Genomic DNA, 20,120 nt, shown 5'->3' on the forward strand with positions numbered 1-20,120 from the left:
ATTTATTTAAAAAATATAGAAATTTGTATAAATTTTATGAATAAGATGAAAATCTAAATTTTTTTTCATTTGTATTTGTTATGTTTATAAGTTTTTTTAGAAGTTTTTCAATAAATGTTTCCCCCGGGCAACGCCGGGTGCTTCCTGCTAGTACCTAATAAATGAAACTGAAACTATCAACTGGCGGTTAATTAACATAAATTATTCATAAATATCGCTATTTCATTGCGACAAGTTCAACATTTACGGCTCATCACTACACAGGAGACCGTCTCATTAACATAATTTATTCAGTTACACCGCCGCTCGTTGGGGGAGGGAATTGTTCTAGATTTGAAGCTTTCGTGACTGCAAGGATTCATATTCTTAGGTTTTTTCGGTAAAGTCACGTAGGTAAAACATCAAAATTAATGAAAATTAAACAAAAAATCACGACGTTCCGTTTGCCTCCGAAACGTCGTGATTTTTGTTTTATTTTATTTTCATTAATTTTGATTTACCTACGTGACTTTACCGAAAAAACCTAAGAATATGGAGGGGATTGTGTTCAAGCCCGCCAGTGACGTCATGTCACCGCTTGCTGCCGCGTGACGTCACTTTATAGCGGGAAGCTGCTGCACCGCGCGCGCTATTACAGATCCGAGGTGAGAAGTTAACATCGTGGTTGTTGTGGTGGTTGTTTACCCAGGTAGAGCCTCTCTCCGTCTCTCTCTCGTAGGGATATCAATTGAGTAGCAGCGAGTATGGAATCGATGTCCAGGTTGGAACATTACAACGCGGGGCCTAGCCACGCGGGGCCTTGCCTCCTGCCCTCGCCTGATTGCATTTGCTTTAATTCTCTGCTTAAGTCTAATTCGTCTTCATCTGGCTAACTACTTCATGGGACCTCCTTTGCCAGTAGCAACATATAAGAAGAGGTTTTTCCCCTTCTCTGGCAACAAAATAGGTGTTAAGATATTATTGGTTCTTTCGGTAAAGTCACGGAGAAGGAAAATAAAGTAATACGTGTTGCAGTCGAAATGTGAGAATTTTTTTGTTTTTTTTTCTTCTACGTGACTTTAGGTGTGAAAAACAGCAAGAAATGTATTGAAAATTTTGGAAAATTGTCTTACTGTGTTTTTCACACCTGACTGATTGCTCGTGTTGCAGTCAAAACGTCGTGAGAATTTTGTTTCTTTTATTGTTTTTCTTCTACGTGACTTTAGGTATGAAAAACAGCAAGAAAATTTTGGAATTTTTTTTCAAATTTTCTTGCTGTGTTTTTCACACCCTGATGATTGCTCGTGTTGAAGTCGAAACGTGAATTTTTTTTTTATTGGAACCTCCTTTGCCACTAGCAAAATATGATAATTGGGTTTTTACTCTTTTATCTGGCAACACAACTGACACCTTTTTTTCAAGGAGTCATGTTTGCATTGACCACAATACCTGCGGTCAGAATGCAAACAAAAACATAACTCTGATAATGTATGCACTGTCCTTGAAATTGATTGGGCTACACCCGAGACAGCTTTTCTTAGAGCCTAGTCTCACATGGTGTTGGCCCATATGACGCCAAAAGGTGTACAACTCAAAGACAAGCACCATCAGAGTAGTTGAGCTCGGGTAAGCATTTACACCATTGGAACCTCCTTTGCCAGTAGCAAAATATGATAATAGTTTTTTTTACCCATTTATCTGGCAACAAAACTGATACCTGAGACCATCCTTCTCCCTGCCATACTGGAATCGCACCCGCTCCTCACCCTTCATCCTGCGGATGTTTGACGCACAGCATTGCACCCCTTAGCCATCACGCGGCCACGTGGTGCTTGTTGGTGAACACAACCCCTGGGCCTGGCTCTAGGGGTGATATCAATATAGAATATATGTAAGGATGCCCCCCAATAGACTCCCCCTGGAACTCTACCAGATACGTCCCACTGGTAGTAGGTTTTTACCCTTTTAAACTGGTACACAACTGACACCTTTACCAGTTTAAAAGGGTAAAAACCTACTACTATATTTTTCCACTGGTAAAAGAGATCTCATAGTGTATACGTCCCACTGGGTCGAAGACCCCAGGGCTGGCCCAGGACACGCTGGCGGGACAATGTCACTCGGCTGGCCTGGGAATGCTTGGGAATTCCCCAGGAGGAGCTATAGTCTGTCGCCAGGGAAAGGGAGGCCTGGACTGCCCTTCTCAGCATGCTGCCACCGCGACCCTCACCAGGACAAGCATTTTTAGAAACTAACGAATAAAGCTGTGATTCTTCTTGGCCACAGATATTACTCTGTGGATTCAGAATATGAACTTATTTAAATTACCATCTCTGCTGGCTTATACAATGAAGGCTGGCCTGCCTATGATTCATCCTCGATGCAACCAGACTATATTGTATTAGAAGCTTACAGATCCTTAAGATATCAATATAGAATATTATCGAGAGTCTTTTTGGCAGGCGATTGGACCTGCCAATGACTGGTGCCGGCAGTGTCAAGATTGGCCTCTGTGAAGGAGGTCCGTGAGGTATGCTGCAGGGCAGTTAATAGATATTTTCTCTGCAACAACGATGCGGTCGGAAGAGCGACGCCATCATGAATACGTGGTACGCTGGGTTCCTAAAACCCAGCAAGACAGTGGGGAGCGCAGCTGGTTCATCTGTCAGTCATCCCTTGACACCTGGATCATTCCCATTACCTGCTGACAAGGAATCCACACTTACATGGCCTTAAATTTCACCTATCATGGCATTAGCACTGGGATAAGGTTACTTGCAATTCGTCATGAATGGTGGATTTTTGTTTATATATGTTAATGATGCATGTGAAATGTATGTGTATTTAAGAGTTTATTTTTGTCGGGAGCTGTGGTGCAGTTATTTCACTGCATTAGGAACTCAACAATTAGTTTGATTATCACCGCCAGCAAACATGATTGATAAGTGAAAGCTGAACTGCTTGTGGGCCTCTGCTATGTTGATTGATCTTAAATTAATTACATGGTGAAGGGAGGAAGCGTCAATACTGAGCCGATGAAGGCGGCCAGGCATGGTTCTGGACACACCACCACTTTTTACCATGCCAGTGTGTGACAGTGTCAAGTTTGTATTTGCAGTAAATTATATTCACTATTGGATATGGAGGTTAAATCAAAACAATCGTTTATTTTAGTTTCTCTCTGGAACTTTTTGGAAGAATGGAAACAGGAAATTAACAGCACATATGCTGCTGAAGTTAGATCTGTTCATCCAAGCATTCAAGAAAATCTGAGCCTGACTTCACACCTCTAAAGTCACGATTGAACATTTATTTATGCATTTCTGCATAATACAAATAGTATTATTCCCAACAGCCTTTGCTATGTTAGCTGAATTTTGCTTAACACGTAGGCTTTCGCGATCAATATTCATAATCAACGTTTTTGGGTTTAGATCGCGTTATTTATAAATGTGTCGTAACCCTCCACCACCCGACACGGCCAATCAGTAAAAAAGTGTCACGTTGACAAAAAACAAATTAGTTCACTGCTTTAGCCGACCGGTGTGTTGAAGCGCGAAACCACAACATTTACTCAAATTGTAAATGTTGTGGTTTCGCGCTTCAACACACCGGTGGGCTAAAGCAGTGAACTAATTTGTCTTTTGTCAACGTGACACTTTTTTACTGATTGGCCGTGTCGGGTGGTGGAGGGTTACGACACATTTATAAATAACGCGATCTAAACCCATAAACGTTGATTATGAATGAATTTTGCTTGTATAAATACTTCTTTTGCAGCCAGGCTGCCGAAATTGTGTGCTTGGTGTTTTGGGTTAACTTTTATTTTGAAGATACTAGTGCTTCCAGGCATATTTATAACATTTTGCCCTCTCATTGTGTGCCTTAACAGCCGGTGTGACGAATTGGGGATAATCCTGAATATATGAATAAATATAGACGTGTAAGTCATGTGTGACTGTGTATATATTCATTCCTCTGTGCCTCGATACTGATGAAGATGGTGTGGACATTTTTTTCTGTCTGCAGCTGATGCTTCTTCTGATGCTTCCTCTGCAGGATTGGTCTGATGGAGCAAAGGCACTCAGCGCGGCTCGGTAGACAAAGACAACAATGGGACCAGTATGCAAACAGCATGGATTCTACTGGAAATTTTACACAGGACCAGAGATCTCCAATTGGAGAGAAACCCTTCAAGTGCACTGTGTGTGGGAAGGCATTTTCAGATTCATCTGCTCTTAAAAAACACCAGAGAACACACACAGGAGAGAAACCCTTCAGGTGTAGTGTGTGTGGGAAGGCATTTTCAAGTTTATCTTATCTTAAAATACACCAGAGAACACACACAGGAGAGAAACCCTTCAATGTAGTGTGTGTGGGAAGGCATTTTCAAGTTCATCTTCTTTTAAAATACACCAGAGAACACACACAGGAGAAAATGCCTTCAAGTGCACTGTGTGTGAGAAGGCATTTTAAAGTTCATGTTATCTTAAAATACACCAGAGAACACACACAGGAGAGAAACCCTTCAATTGTAGTGTGTGTGGGAAGGCATTTTCAAGTTTATCTTATCTTAAAAAACACCAGAGAACACACACAGGAGAGAAACCCTTCAAGTGCACTGTGTGTGGGAAGGCATTTTCAAGTTCATCTTATCTTAAAATACACCAGAGAACACACACTGGAGAGAAACCCTTCAGGTGTAGTGTGTGTGGGAAAGCATTTTCAGATTTATCTGCTCTTAAAAAACACCAGAGAACACACACAGGAGAGAAAGCCTTCAAGTGCACTGTGTGTGGGAAGGCATTTTCAAGTTCATCTTATCTTAAAATACACCAGAGAACACACACAGGAGATAAACCCTTCAAGTGCACTGTGTGTGGGAAGGCATTGTCAAGTTCATTTTATCTTAAAAAACACCGGAGAACACACACAGGAGAGAAACCCTTCAAGTGCACTGTTTGTGGGAAGGCATTTTCAAGTTCATTTTATTTTAAAAAACACCAGAGGACACACACAGGAGAGAAACCCTTCAAGTGCACTGTGTGTGGGAAGGCATTTTCAAGTTCATCTTATCTTCAAATCCACCAGAGAATGCACAAAGGAGAGAACCCCTTCAAGTGCAGTGTGTGTGAAATGGCATTTTCATATTCATCAAATCTTAAAATACACCAGAGAACACACGCAGGAGAGAAACCCTTCAAGTGCACTCTGTGCGGGAAGGCGTTTGCACAGTCACAACAGCTTCATAGACACCAGAGAACACACAGGCATCAGAAGGCCCCCAAGGAGTGTAGTCTGAAATCGACTTGTGAAAGTCAAAGTGCTGCAATGAGCCCATCCCTCCTGAAAAAATAACCAGAAGTAAATTCCAGCTTGGACACTATGAAATGTATCAAGGTGAAATTTGAAGAGGCGACGGTGAAGAGCGAAGAAGTGACAGTGAAGAGCGAAGAAGTGAAGGTCAAATGTGAAGATGAACATTCAACTCCAAAATCGGACCTTCACATCAATGGAGGCAACGTGAAGCAGGAGGAGAATTCTGACTGTGAGGCAGAGTGAGGCAACTCCCAGCAGTTTGTGGAAGTGGAGGTGTGGGTAGACTTCTTAGACAATACAAAGTCAAATGGAGAACCTGTAGATGTGTAAGCTTGAGACAATGAAGCTACAATAGTTTCACATTTGTCACAGGCATTCAATGAAAAAAACGTGAAGTTGAACACTCCATTCCTAGGTTCAACCTGCAGAGTAAGAACAGTCAGTATTTGCGGCCCCGTGGGTTGGGTAGATCTCTAACTAGGATCGAGAGCCAATAAGCTCCCAAGCATTCACTCTGTTATAATAATATTAGCATTTATATGATTAATCGCCTCAACAACTCGGAGTTTTGTATCATACCTCATCACAAACACTCAAAGAGCACGCCTATTGGCGTCCTCTGGATTAACACCATTTGATATTAGGCTCGAAAGAAAGCTGTCTCTGGTGTGGACCAATCAGTTTCAAAGACAATGCATATGTTGCGTCCTATGACTAACCACACGGTGATCCGAGGGGAGAGAAATTCACGTTAAAACAGAGGCACGACCCATACATTGAGACTACTGCAAGTTACAGAAGACTACAAGCGACAGAGAGTACTGCGACGGGCAGACTCCGGGGCATGGCCTCGAGATCAACAATGGGTGTTGTGTCTCGCAGAGAAGAGGGGCGAGGTGATGCTCGGTGCTGAGTTCGGCATGGACTGACAGAGTATCGCTGAGAGTTTTATTCTACATTCATCCTGATGTTTTGAGTTGCTTGCAAAGTCAAGGATTGCGATAAGTTGTATTGTACTAAGCTTTCACAGTTGTTCAAGAGGTTTTTCGAATACAATTTACAAGTTTTGAGAGTGAGTTCCAGCTCCCCCGAGCAGCTGCGATCGGCAGGCTCCGGGGAACCTGCCCCCGTGACTGGCACATCGTCAACGAGCTGCACCAGCAGAAGCCACGAGTCTATGAAATCAACGCAGAGTTGACTTACTGCAAGCAGCAAGCTCTGGGGTGGGACTCTGCAATCAACCAAGAATGTAGAGGCTTGCCGAATAGTAATGGGTCACCCGAGTACGAGCTCGACGCTGACAGAAGAAGTATCGCTCAAAGTTATTCTACACTGAGTGCCAGCTGCCACGAGCAGCTGCAGCCCGAGAGATAGAGTGACGAGCAACGACGAGCAATCAACCGGGAGAAAGGGTGGAAGCCCAAGCATCGACCAAGCCAGCATCGCAGAGAACCAGCTGCACGCGCAACCAGGCATCGCCAGAGAGCACGGAGCCGGAGAAAGAGCGCAGCAGCGCCACCGAGCAAGGGTGTCAGCTGCCAGCGGACGAGCGGCGAGCGCTGTCGAGCACCTTCAAAGACAAGCATCGTGCCGACTCAGCTCATTCAGCAGGGGAAAGAGCCTGACCAGCCTCCCGTGAGGAAGAGGAGAGCACCAGCGAGAGCGCCGTGGGTTCGACCCACACACACCGACCAGCACCAGCTGTGAACCAAGACAAGAGTGAGGAACGGCGACCAGCAGACGAGCTGCGGGCGCTATTTGACGACGGAATCATCTCGCGCCGCCGACGGCGAGCGTCGTGCCGACTCTTTATCCAGCAGTGGGCAGCAGCTCCAGCTGCCGCCGAGCGAGAGAGCGAGGAAGCTGTGTGTATGACCCTCCCCCACACTCACATACTCACCACGTATCACCCAGCGTCTGCTTGACGCAAAGAATTTATCAAGGAGACAAAACCACCAAACACACACATACCGCACATACCGGGACTAATAATAATGTAATGCGGGCGTAAACGGCCTCGCGGATATGACGTAACGGGGGGAGGGGTTAGTTCACGTGGGGGAGAAGGGAAAGCTCTTAAGGGCGGGAACCGGAAGAGACGGGGGGAGAGTGTAAGAATAAAGACGGGAGGAGGCCACGCAGGGCAGAGGGTGGAGAGTGGCGCAATCGCCACAGGACGGGACTCGGCACCGTTGGCCAGCGGTGTCCGGGCACGGGGGAACCAGAGAGCAGCGGTGGAGCTGCAGAGAGAGCAGCTGAGAGACTGCATAAAGGCGGAGAGGCTGAGAGGAGAGCCAGCAGCGGAGCTGCATCGGGAGCGAGGAGAAAAGGCTACGTGAGCGACGGCAGCTGCCAAGCTGCCAAGCGGGAGACCGAGAAGGCTCTGAGCGAGGGCCGTGTGGGGCAAAGTTGTAAGAACCCAAATAAAGGACAACGGAGACAGACACAGTGAAAGAGTCCTTTATTACGCTGGTGTCAGAAGTGAAACGGCATGTCAAAACAGCTCAGAAGAAAGAATATTCCTGCACCATCGTCTGCTACATCATCCGACGACGACGACCTTCCTCAGGCGGTGGACCTCCCTGCGATTGAGGAGGAGATCCGACCGGGAACGAGTTCGGGTCCGGGAGTTCAAGATGTCGCCACGTCGGTGGACCCGTCCGCGCCGGAGGACACTGACTTACGATGGAGGCAGATGGCGGAGCAGCTGGAGACCTTGAAAACCGTACTGGCGCAACTGTGCGACCTCGTCGCGACGGCGTCGGGGAGGCCCGTGATCAGCAGGCCGCGGTCTTGCCTGCGCTGCCAGCGCCATCTGTCACACGGCACGAAGACGCCATCTTGGGCGTGGCAGGGGAAGAACAGCGGGAAGCCGCCATCTTGCACCCTCCGCGGCAGGGGGCCGCCATCTTGGGCACGTTGCGGTGCGACGCCATCTTGAATATGCCACGCGACGAGTCACCTGCGGAAGACGGCGCAGCAAGGAGTCGCAGCCGTCACTTGACAACTGTAAAATAATTTTCCATCGGTGGCGACTGGAGTGCTTTCGCCTGCAGATTTTTGGCGGCGGTGCGCTCCGCCAGGTGGACTGACGCAGAGGCCCTGGAAGTTCTGCCAACTCTTCTCGACGACGAGTCGGTGCGATTCTTCCGTTCTATAAAGGCCGAGAAAAAGAAGACATTGAGAGGAGTTTTCCACGAGATGGCGGATGCGTACGAGCCGCCGGATGATGCTCACCGCCGGTTCGTTCAACGCCAGCGGGCACCCGAAGAATCGCCGGTGGAATACAGGGGTGCTGTCTTGGAGTTAGCCATGGCCGCATACCCGGAGACGGAGCCTGACCTACTGGAACCCCTCATTTTGGGCAAGATGCTCGAGCTGTCCAGGGATTTGGGGATCCCTATGCCGGTGTGTGGCCATGAAAAGCTGACATCCCGGGCGGCCGCAAAGTGTCTTGATGCCCAATTTAATCTACGACGCTGGAAGCAAGTCACGGCGTGGACGGGGGGGCCCATCGTCGAGGGAGGTGCCGTGGGGTGGGATCCCAAGAAGGCGGTGTACGTTCCTGACGGGGGGTGCCTGCAGGAGCTGACAGCCGCCTCTGCGCAGTGGTCGGCCCGCAGTGGACTGGGGCCGCAATCTGCACCGCCGACGCGAGCCTGCGGTGCGGCGCAACGACATAGAGTGCTTCCGCTGCGGTCGTAAGGGCCATTACGCCAGGGACTGCTGGGCCCGTATCCCAGGACCGCCCCAGCAGGAGGCCTCGACAGCTGACGTGCCGCGGAAGGACCCTCCTGGGAAGGCAAGTCGGTGCGCACCAGACACCCGGCAAGGCTTGACACCTCATTCATCACCATTGCCGCGCGATCCGGGTGTTGTTAATAACGGGAGGCCATTGACTGGGCCATGTCGCTCAGTAACGCAGTGGCGTAAATTGGCACGGCGGGTTGTCGCGGCCGCTACTGGTTCGTCCACTGTACCGGGTTCTATACAGGGGGTTGACGTGCGCATTTTAGTGGACTCCGGTGCGTCCGCGACCATTATATCGGATGTCATTTTTCATCTGTTGGGCATCCCACCAGAGGCCGTGCGTCCGGTTTACGATTCCTGCGTTGCGGCGAACGGGGGTAGCATGGGCATTGTGGGCCAGGTGGACGCCAATATATCTATCGGGGGAGTGTCGGCCTCGGGAATTGTGTTGATCTCGAGGTCCCTTGCGGTTCAATGTTTGTTGGGAACTGATTTTCTGGCCAAAATGCCCATTCTAATTAGAGTTAATCAAAACTATCGAATTACCGGGCGGTCGAAAAATTACATTTCTGCCGTCGCCCTGGGGGCGACCTGCCCCGGTCTGCCAGGTGCAGGCGTTGTCCGAGGTATCTGTTGACATTCCACCTGGCTCGCAGATGCTTATCTTCTTGCGATATCGGAAACCTGTACCTGGTCGGGAGGGAGCAACTGGGGTTTTGTTATCGCCGTCCGCTATCATAACGGGCGGATCGGCGCTCGTCGGGGCGCAGACTATTATCCGGCCGGACCAGCAGCCATTTTTGCAGGTGCTTAATGGGAGTACGGAAAATGTGTGTGTGCCGGCTGGAACGGTTGTGGCACATGCCACTACGGCGTTTACGGCCCAGGATTATCTGGGCCGCCGGGAGATAGTTGCCGGTGTTTCGGGCCCTGCGGCCCCAGATAATCGCTGGATCGCCGAATTGTGCGGGGAAAATTCTTCCCTTTCCGGGGAACAGCGTTCCGCGCTTCGCGCGCTATTGTTGAGTTATTCCGATGTGTTTAGCTCCGACGATCTGGACTTGGGACGCACCTCCCTGCTTTCCCATCATATTGACACAGGGGACACTGCTCCTATTCGGTTGAACTCGCATCGGATGAGTCCGGCGGAACGAGATCATGTTTGAGGGGCAGTGGATGACATGTTGGCTACGGACATAATATCTCCATCTAACAGCCCATGGGGCGCGCCTGTTGTCTTGGTTAAAAAGAAAGACGGGAAATTGCGATTTTGCGTGGATTTTCGGAAATTAAATAAATTGTCCGTGGCAGATGCGTACCCCCTGCCGCGTATGGACGATTTCCTAGATGCCTGGTCGGCGGCCAAGTTCTTTTCGACGCTGGATCTCTCTTCGGGATTCTGGCAGCTTCCCCTCGATGAGTCCTCGCGGGAAAAGACTGCTTTCTGTACCCCGCAGGGGTTATTTCAATTTAATTGTCTTCCGATGGGGTTGAATGCTGCCCCCGCCACATTTCAGAGGTTGATGGAACTGGTATTAACGGGGTTGCAGTGGGAGACATGTCTGATATATTTAGACGATATTATCGTCTTCAGCCACACATTTGACGAACATTTACTGAGGTTGGAGGCGGTGTTCGCCAGGATGCGCTCCGCCAATCTGAAATTTAAACCTAAGAAATGTCACCTACTGCAACGGTCCGTGCGCTATTTGGGACATATAGTTAGTGCGGACGGGGTTGCCATGGATCCGGACAAGACGGCGTGCGTCCGTGACTGGCCAACCCCGGCCACGGTGGGGGATGTGCGTTGTTTTTTGGGGTTTGCCTCATATTACCGTAGGTTTGTTCCCAACTTTGCAACGATCGCGAGGCCTCTGCACCTCCTTACGGGTAAAGGACGGAAATTTGATTGGGGACCACCGGAGGAGGCGGCGTTTAAATGCCTGCGCGATCGGTTGGCTACGGCGCCGACGTTGGACTATCCAGATTTTGATCACCCCTTCATTCTGGATACGGATGCGAGTGACACGGGCATTGGGGCCGTGTTGTCACAGTCCAAAGGCGGTGTGGAGCACGTGGTGGCGTACGGTAGCCAGGTTTTGTCCCCCGCCGAAACCCGCTACTGCGTCACTCGCCGGGAACTTTTGGCTATTGTCTATTTTCTCCGCCAATTTCGACCGTATCTCTACGGCCGTTCATTTATTGTGCGCACGGATCATGCGGCTTTGCAGTCTGCCCTGAAGGTGGACCAACCATCCGCCCAGTTGGCGCGATGGTTGACACGCTGCAGGAGTTTTCCTTCCAAATTCAACATCGGAAGGGGGTGCGTCACGCGAATGCGGACGCGCTCTCTAGGTTGCTGCAGCGATCCCCTTGCGCGTTCGCGTCGGGGACGCATAGGTGTACGCCGATCCATCAGCCCCCTCGGCCTGTTGCGTTGCGGGTCGAGGTGCCTGAGGCTCCAGAGTGGCCGGGACCGGCCGATGGGATTTTGAACCTTCCAAGGGCTATATGGATTCGTGAACAAATGCTGGACGACTCATTGGGGACCTTGCGGAGTCGGGCTGCGAAGGAGAGTGGGGGACCGGGTTCTGGGGGAACGCCGGGAACTGCTCTCCGCGACGGACTGCTGATGTGGAGGGAAGGGTTACAGGAACGCTGGCGTCTTGTTGTACCGGCATCCTTGCGGTACGAATTGATTAGGACTCTGCATTGCGACACGCTATTACATCTGGGGGTGCAGAAGACCCTATTGACGTTGCAGCGAGATTACTTTTGGCACGGCATGACGACGGATGTCGTCGGGCACGTTCGCGCGTGTCCCGAATGTGCCCGGCGGAAGCCGCCTAAACACCCATATGTACCGCCAATACAGTCTATTCAAGTGTCTCGAGTTAATGAGCTGGTGGCGTTAGATAGTTTGGGACCCTTCCCGCCATCCGCTAAGGGGAATAAATACTTGCTAGTTGGGGTGGAGTACCTCTCCCGCTGGCCGATGGCCTGGCCCTTGCCCGACCAGTCGGCGGCGTCTATTACGGACGCCTTTCTATTCGGGTACGTTATGGACAAGGGGGCGCCGGAGAGGCTCCTCACGGATCAGGGCTGACATTTTTCTTCAAAGTTGTTGGGGGAGGTGTGCGCGGCTCTGGGAACTAAAAAGATCCGGACATATCCCTACCACCCGCAGACGGATAGCATGGTTGAACGGCTGAATCGGACTCTGTCCGCCATGCTGTGTCACACGGTGAATGAAAAGCAAGCGGATTGGGATTTGCATATCCCTGGGGTACTCTCGGCATACCGGATTACGCCGCATGCGTCTACGGGATATTCGCCGTTTTTTCTTATGTACGGTCGCGAAAACGTGCTGCCGATGGATGTGCAGTTGGGGACAGGAGTGAGGGGACCTACTAAACCTCTTCCTGATTACATTCAGGACACCGTTCACCGCGTCACTGAGGCGCGGGAAGGGGCCCGCATGGCAACGGCCAAAGCCCAGGCCCGGAACGAACGGTGCGCTCGACGCTCAAAGGGGAAGTGCCCCTGGAACGTGGGGGATATGGCCTGGCTGCATTGCCCGCAGGTGCGGCCAGGGACCTCCCCTAAATTACATAAACCATGGCAGGGGCCTGTTCGGCTTATCGAGGTTCCCAACCCCGCAGTCTGCACGCGTTCGGTTCGGATCTCGGCGCTGGTACGTCCATACGTCTCGCTTGAAACCATACGTGGCCCCTCGAACGGATGCGTCATCTCCTGATGTTGCCTTGCCGGTGTCTGTTGCTGCCGACGCACCCTTGCCGGTGCTTGTTGACCCTGCAAGAGCGCCTGTCGTGCCTTTTACAGACAAACCGGCCGTGACACCGCAGGAGACAGGGGACTCTGCTCGGGGTGGGCCTACCACGGCTGCGGGGACACCGAGTCCCGCCGCCCTTCCGACGCCGCCACAGACACGATTGCGGGACACCCTGGACTCTGGTCCTTCGGGGAAACGGGACCGTGGTGTTGGCGGGCCTCCAATAGCGACAGGCAGTTTTGAACCTGTCGCTCCTAAAACCCCGTCGCGTTCTCGGTCTGCAGGGGGGCCGCCGCCCGTCCGGGACGGGCCGGCGACCCGCACGCGGTCGAAGTCCCTTACTTTTCATTGATTAATGCTGTTGTTGTATCCTAACCCTTCTTCCAAACTTGATATTTTTATATATTATCTTTTTACTTGATATATAATGAATGAAAACACCCCAAAGCGCAGCAAACTGCAAAACACCAGGTGTTGTTAAGTAATGAACTGGAGGAGGGCTGGGATGACAGAATTTGCAACCTTGCTTCAAGGAAGGAGGGGGCCTGATGAACGGGCATATGTCACCCGTGCAGGCGGCAGAGACAGTGGGAGAGTCAGCCAGACATAATTAAGGCAAAAAGCCAACCATCCTGCATGGTTTTAAGGAATTAAATTATTAAATCCAGGGTGAGTGGTCAAATGAAGTGGGTCAGCAACGCTGTGTGCACAGGGGAGGGAGCTGATTAACAACCCTGCCCGGCTGAACGTGAGGGGGCCTTTGACCTGAAATTAAGAATAACACTCCCAGAGCAGAAGGCTGGATGGCCACAGTGAGACGAGAATAAGGGGTTGTGCCTCTCTCAAGGCTGCAGGCTCAGCTGAATAACAAGGCTGCGGAGGTTACCAGGAGTTCGCGTTCGCCTAGTTAAGTCAAAAAGCTCAATAATTCTGTATTGCTATTAAAGTAACGTTAAAGTCGGAATTTAACAACAGGAGAGGCTAAAGTTATTGATATTCACACCCACTCCAATTAAACCAGGCCACAAGTTACGCCTACTGAACCATCACCATCATTAAGTCAATATGAAATGTTATTTCCATACCTTAATATACAACTCGACCCAAAGCATATGACAATCAGAACCTTCCTAAGTCAAAATTGAATCGCACCCAGACAGGAGCGAATAGTCGATATAAGGTTGAAGAGGGAAGGAAATTAAGAGCACGGCGAACTGCAAACGTAAGCAAAAAAGCCGGGAACAACACACCAAGCCCAGCAACAGCGAGTCGGGCTTCGACAGGCCATAAAAGTAGGAATGATAACTCCCGGGGTCAGGGGACATCAGAAAAAGCAAGCAGACAAAAACCAGAACTGACTCCAAGGTTCAACCGCCCTCACCTACAAGGAGTGACGGAAATTAATGAGGCCTTGAGTTAACGGCGTCAGCTGGACAGCAACAACAACGGCGAGCAGAGACAGAGTGAGGCAAAAACCTGCGAGGCTATGAAATGCAACTTCATGTCAGTGAAGCCTGACCAACAAGTTAAGTTAAAGACATCACAATACATAATATCGTACATAACATCAATGTTAACGCTATTCACCGTCAACTATATTCCGCTTATATAACCATGCAGACACCAAGGAATACGAATTCCTAGGATCAAGAAACTTACCCCTTAACCTAAGATATCGGAAATAAATTAATAATAATAAGCCTATGCATGAAAGACAAAAGTAAAACTTATGAAAAGCCAGGATAGCGGGATAAATCACCACCAGGTCGAAATAAAATACATAATAAAAGAGCGATGTTAAACCCAGGGTCGGAGGGAAAGGGAGATCCCGGCCGTCTTTGTATCCCCGCAGCGCGGGATGGGAGTGTGTATGTGCTCGGGGAGGCACCTCCACTTGGGTCAAGCACCACGATGGGAAACGACACACCTGAGGTTACATACAGAATCATAACTGGGAAATGGTAAGGGACAAATGTTAATTTAAAACTTTTTAACCATGTCTGTGTGCGTCTGTGAGGGTCGGAGGGAGTGTGCCCCTCCCTCCAGGTCGTGCAACACGGACAGAGACGCCTGTGAGACGATTTGTAACGTCTGTGTTTTGGTTCATGAAGAAGGCCAGACAAGAGATAATATTGCACCCAGACAGAGAGACGACTTCGAGGCAATTTGTAACATCTGATTGTTTGCTCATGGATTTTATGGAGGGAGTATGACAACGGAAAATACCGTGGGTGATGCACACAAGGACACACGGACGTACGGACACACACATGAACACACCTACACATGGACAGATCCTGACACAGTAAATCAAAAGAAAACCCCGCCTTGTGGGCAGGACCCAAAGGGATTTTTCGGCATAAAAGAAAGGACTCTGAGCATTGGAAACCAGTTCGACCAGGAGAGTCAACTCATCACGAGTGCGACCAACGGGTCGACTCAGGAGCGAGCTCGACCGGAAGGGTCGGCTCGACTCATCAGCCGAGTTCGACCAGAAGGGTCAACTCACCAGCCGAGTTCGACCAGAAGGGTCAACTCACCAGCCGAGCTCGACCAGCGGGTCGGCTCGACTCATCTTCAGCTCGACCGAGCGGGTCGACTCAAGGGCGAGCTGCGACTAACGGGTCGGCTCGACTCTTCAGCTTCTGGGACTCAGCCGAGTTCAGACGGCTCTCGGGGCTCGACTCAAGCGGCTCCCCGTCTCCTCTGCAGGCGGGCAAGACCCGCTTGACAGCTCAACTCGGCCGCGACAGCCCAACCTCTGCCGAGTCGAAGGTCGCTCTGCAGCTGAAGGTCGCGGTTTGGCGACGAGGTGACGACCCAGCACTGCGCGCTGCGAGCGAGCTGTGGGCGCCACCTACCGACCGGGTTCCGAATTACGACAGCGTATCGACGGACATCCGAACCAAGTTCACCGCGACAGGGAAGCGACTAATACGTATGACGCGCACCGCCCCCTCACCACACGACCACCAGGCGTCTAATTGACATAAAGAACCGACTCCGAACATTGACTATTCAAGACCACTCTTACCACTCAAACACACTCGAACCCATAAGCCATCCGTGGCTGTGAAGAAACACTCGAGACCGAGTGATGGCCATCCGTCGTTTATAAGAGTATTCGTAATTTTTATCTTTAATATTTAGTGGGCTGTACTCTTAATCGCATAAATTCCCAACAGATCCATCAATACGAATTGATTCTTGGCACCTCCTTCCGCCGAGCAACGCTCACGTGGGGAGTGGTGGCCCACCAGATCCTTAACAGGTGATCTGGTCCCCAATTAGTAAATTTGATATAAGATAACGATCTTCGGAAAAGGAGCATCGTCGCCGGCCCTTACTCCGAGCCATTCTGTTGTCAGATAACCTGCCGATGTATCTGTTGAGATTGGTGCCTTTAAGAATAATAACTGTTTTTGATTGTGTTTTTATCGCCGTATAATCTTTCAAGTATCTTTCATTCATTAACGTTAAGGTTTTCTTAGCATAGTATTTGCATGTTTTAACGACTCTCTCTCTCACTAACAACCATCGCGTTATGCGGGATCCATGTGCCGTTGTCAAAGTGAAATCAGACAATCGTTGATGATACTGTATTGATGCCGTATTGACGTTCCGGGATTGAGAGTTCGCATACTATATCATAGTTGAGGTTGAATTAGTAATAAATTGATTAATACAGAAGTGGTTGTGTGATTCTTTCCTGAACTATGCATAAGATCTGCTTCTGCGTTGAGATCTGAACTTGGTGACCTTAATAAACACACTAACACATACTCAATAAATGTTAAAGCGATAACGGGGTGAACCGGGGACCTAAAGATAAGCGAGAATGAGACGAACCTAGACAACGATGCCGAGTTAATCTAAGTTAATCCTGCATACTTACACCACACCTGCATAACTGCATACGATTAATTGCCTTATTCCGATCGATAACCCACCCTCGTCACCGAGGCGGGGTCTGGTTATCATAACGACTTGCATTATCATAATTACTCCCACTCGCATAATTACTACGATTACCTCTCGAATTGGCATAATTAAATGTGCATAATTACCTCAATTAACATATTTCCGGATAATTACACATTTGGCCAAATTTCAATTATTATTATTATTTTCACTGAATATTCATAACCCACATATACAACATAATAATTTCACCCACGCACACATACAACACATCAAAATTTTCATACCCAACATATACAACACTGTTCTTGTTGTTATTGTTATATTTATTGTATGCTTCGTTGTCCTTGCATGTCTGATGGTTGGTGGTCGCCCGCAATACTTGTGGTTGTTTAGCCGAGGACGGCTGAAATTTTCTCCACGGGGGAGGGTGGTGTAATGCGGGCGTAAACGGCCTCGCGGATATGACGTAACGGGGGGAGGGGTTAGGTCACGTGGGGGAGAAGGGAAAGCTCTTCAGGGCAGGAACCGGAAGAGACGGGGGGAGAGTGTAAGAATAAAGACGGGAGGAGGCCACGCAGGGCAGAGGGTGGAGAGTGGCGCGATCGCCACAGGACGGGAGGAGGCACCGTTGGCCAGCGGTGTCCGGGGATGGGGGAACCAGAGAGCAGCGGTGGAGCTGCAGAGAGAACAGCTGAGAGACTGCATAAAGGCGGAGAGGCTGAGAGGAGAGCCAGCAGCGGAGCTGCATCGGGAGCGAGGAGAAAAGGCTACGTGAGCGACGGCAGCTGCCAAGCGGGAGACGGAGAAGGCTCTGAGCGAGGGCCGTGTGGGGCAAAGTTGTAAGAACCCAAATAAAGGACAACGGAGACAGACACAGTGAAAGTCCTTTATTACAATAAGAAGAATGATGAGAGTGCGTCAACTATTAGCTGATAATGAAGAACATTGCTGCCCATTGAGTCACATGGATACGGTCGTTGAGAGGTATTTTAGTCGTTCTTTTTGTTAATTTTAACTGTACCGATGAATTCATTGACGAAACTAAACATTTAGAAGCCTACATTACGAATCCACACACTCACAGGAAGACTATTGTGTTGAAATATTTATTTTGATCACAGAATCTTGCCCGCGAATTTATTTACGCCTTAGCCAATTGAAAAGCATTTGCTGAAGCAGGCACACTGCCGCACACCATTGTTCCGAGACATTTAGTTAATTACATAATCTACCAATGAATTCATTGAGGTCTACTTTTGCCTTCGGGACATGTTTCTTTATTGCCGTTCGTATGAATATCGTCACATTTATTTTAAGGACTTTTTCCTATCGCCGTATATGCTCGCGTTACTCTGAGAAATGAACCGATTCCTCTGTTAACCAGTTTAACAACATAATCATTGAGGGTTAAATGTACGGATCAATGAGGAGCACATCTCCAGGAGTACTGTGTTGACAATTCCAAGTGTAATAAAGGACTCTTTCTCAATGTCGATCTCCGTTGTCCTTTTTTTGGGTTCGTAGAATCTCGTTCACACGGCGTCCTCGCTCAGGCCTGCGTCTCTCCCGACGATCACTCCACAGCCACTCTGCTGCTCGTTCTGCAGCCTCTCTGCTGCTCCGCCCTGCAGCCACACCGCTGCTCCGTCTGCAGCTTCACTGCTGCTCCGCTGTGCAGCTTCACTGCTGCTCCGCTCTGCAGCTAGCCTTCCACCGCTCGCTAGCCCTCTGCGTCCTGACACCGATGGCTGACGGTGCCGACGTCTCCCACCGCGTGGCGACCGCGCCACTCTCCCCGTACTGCCCAGCGTGGCCTCCTCCTGTTTCACTCCGTCTCAACTCCCCGTTCCCCTTCCAGTTCTCTCCCTAAATCCTCTCCCCCACGTGACCCTAACTCCTCCCTCTCCTCACGTGACCCAGACTCCGCCCCCCCTCAATCCTTGCTCGCATTACACAAGCATAAGAGTTCGCATATTAGAGTGTTATGTTTTTGTTTATGAATTAAAGTTGCTGAACAAAGAAGGGTCTAAGTGCAGGAATTATTCTTGGGTTCTTTTCGGTTAAGTCACGTCTAAAAATAAAATAATAAATTAAAATAACATATTACGACGTTTCGATTGCAACACAAGCAATCATCATCAGGTATAAAAGAAATAGCAACAAAAAATCTAACTAGAAAACTATAGACAGACATACAAGCAGACAGACATCACAACGGCACACAGAGAGAGGACACACATCGGCACAAAGAGAGGGGTTGTCTCTATGACGGTCCCTTAAATATAGAGAGGGGGGGCGAGAACGGAGAGAGGGAGGGGGCAGAGAGAATTAGCATATCAATGAGTACGCCAACGTACTGCTGCTGCTGCAAGTAAGATGACAATGTGGAACGCGCACGCAAAATTGAAAACTAGGAGACAGGCACACGAAAATTAAATAACCCAGCAAAATATCGAAATGTGATGTAATACAACACAGAGAGTCGGTTAACACACAATTAACGCATAGCCTGGTTGATTACGTGTTTCAAAATTTGCTAAGTTAGAATTTTAAGTGTGAAAATTCCAAAGAGAGGACACAGGCAGAGAGAACAAATAGCCAGAAAGAAAAAGGATAAGCTTAAAACTTCCCCGTAGAAGTGGTTCAATCTTAATTTAGGAGCTTTCGTGACTGCAGGAATTATTCTTTGGTTCTTTTCGGTTAAGTCACGTCTAAAAATAAAATAATAAATTAAAATAACATATTACGACGTTTCGATTGCAACACAAGCAATCATCATCAGGTATAAAAGAAATAGCAACAAAAAATCTAACTAGAAAACTATAGACAGACATACAAGCAGACAGACATCACAACGGCACACAGAGAGAGGACACACATCGGCACAAAGAGAGGGGTTGTCTCTATGACGGTCCCTTAAATATAGAGAGGGGGGGCGAGAACGGAGAGAGGGAGGGGGCAGAGAGAATTAGCATATCAATGAGTGTACGCCAACGTACTGCTGCTGCTGCAAGTAAGATGACAATGTGGAACGCGCACGCAAAATTGAAAACTAGGAGACAGGCACACGAAAATTAAATAACCCAGCAAAATATCGAAATGTGATGTAATACAACACAGAGAGTCGGTTAACACACAATTAACGCATAGCCTGGTTGATTACGTGTTTCAAAATTTGCTAAGTTAGAATTTTAAGTGTGAAAATTCCAAAGAGAGGACACAGGCAGAGAGAACAAATAGCCAGAAAGAAAAAGGATAAGCTTAAAACTTCCCCGTAGAAGTGGTTCAATCTTAATTTAGGAGCTTTCGTGACTGCAGGAATTATTCTTTGGTTCTTTTCGGTTAAGTCACGTCT

The 20,120-nt window shown here is 49.0% G+C and overlaps 1 long non-coding RNA gene and 1 pseudogene across 1 annotated transcript; both read left to right on the forward strand.

Moving 5' to 3' along the window:
- The first annotated feature begins 3,988 nt into the window (after positions 1-3,988).
- On the forward strand, positions 3,989-6,227 carry LOC144738392 (uncharacterized; annotated as a pseudogene).
- Positions 6,228-8,985: 2,758 nt separating this feature from the next.
- LOC144738446 (uncharacterized) lies at positions 8,986-18,254 on the forward strand. The gene is made up of 2 exons (XR_013589267.1): positions 8,986-9,100; positions 12,892-18,254. It is a non-coding gene; the product is annotated as an uncharacterized LOC144738446 (long non-coding RNA).
- Positions 18,255-20,120: the final 1,866 nt, after the last annotated feature.

Source organism: Lampetra planeri, chromosome 82, assembly GCF_965212315.1.
Source record: "Lampetra planeri chromosome 82, kcLamPlan1.2.h2, whole genome shotgun sequence".
Taxonomy (NCBI): domain Eukaryota; kingdom Metazoa; phylum Chordata; class Hyperoartia; order Petromyzontiformes; family Petromyzontidae; genus Lampetra; species Lampetra planeri.